The sequence below is a fragment of the Triturus cristatus genome, chromosome 1_2 (assembly GCF_964204655.1).
Source record: "Triturus cristatus chromosome 1_2, aTriCri1.1, whole genome shotgun sequence".
Classification (NCBI taxonomy): Eukaryota; Metazoa; Chordata; class Amphibia; order Caudata; family Salamandridae; genus Triturus; species Triturus cristatus.
The window spans coordinates 785,363,098-785,363,971 of record NC_140580.1 but is presented as its reverse complement, the minus strand read 5'-3'; the positions used below and the strand labels follow the sequence as shown (position 1 = coordinate 785,363,971).

The following is an 874-nucleotide window of genomic DNA, read 5'->3' as shown; positions in this document are numbered from 1 at the left end:
GCAACGTACCACCGGGAAAGAAATGCGGTGACTGACCTTCCCGCTGTGTTGAATCCGCTGGGCATACTGCATGGACTCCACCCATTTACCTCTAAATGGTTTCAAATCCTCTTGAACTCTCTCTTTAAAGTTCTTTGCAACTTGCTCTTACGTTACCTGTTGGCTATCGGTCTCACACCCATATTTCGCCTTAGATGGAGTTTACCACCCGGTTTGGGCTGCATTCCCAAGCAACTCAACTACCAGAGCACCCTATCCCGGCGCACTGGGGTCCACTATTGGCCTAATACCGTACGCAGGGTGAGCCTCGATCAGGACAGGTCGCCAGCCTGCACCCCGCTGAGGTGGGAGGGAAGGCTAGGTGCAATGGCGGGTCACCTCTGCAACAGGACCGGGGGAATGATCCTGTGATGGGCGATCAGGGGTCTGACCTTGTGGGGGGATGAAGGGAGAAGAGCCGCCCTGCAAATGCCCCAGCCGTGCCCTGGGGAAGCACAGGGGTGATTGACAATTGATAAACCCTCAGACAGGCTTAGCCCCAGGAGGAACCTGTGGCGACAAGATGTGTTCAAAGTATCACCGATCAATGTGTCTTGCAATTCACACTATTTCTCACAGCTAGCTGTATTCTTCATGGAGGTGTGAGCTGAGTAATCCATAGCTAAGAGTCACTGGAAACCTTTCGCAATGTTTGCCCACATGCAGGACAGGCAGGAGGAAGGCAGCGCCATCCGTTGGTCTGCTGCGCGTGTGGGGAGATGGCCCGGAATCCTGTCAAGACTACCCTCTGGGAGTCAGCCTCGAAGATTAAAAGAGTGTTTCCAGGCGCTTGGACCTGGAAGACCCCGTCCCATCTTCATGTGCGAGGGGTCTC

The 874-nt window shown here is 54.5% G+C and overlaps 1 non-coding gene across 1 annotated transcript; it reads right to left on the bottom strand.

The window, feature by feature from the left end:
- Window positions 1-516: 516 nt before the first annotated feature.
- On the bottom strand, window positions 517-670 carry LOC146868033 (5.8S ribosomal RNA). Its single transcript, XR_014968571.1, has one exon. It is a non-coding gene; the product is annotated as a 5.8S ribosomal RNA (ribosomal RNA).
- Between the last annotated feature and the right edge of the window lie 204 nt (window positions 671-874).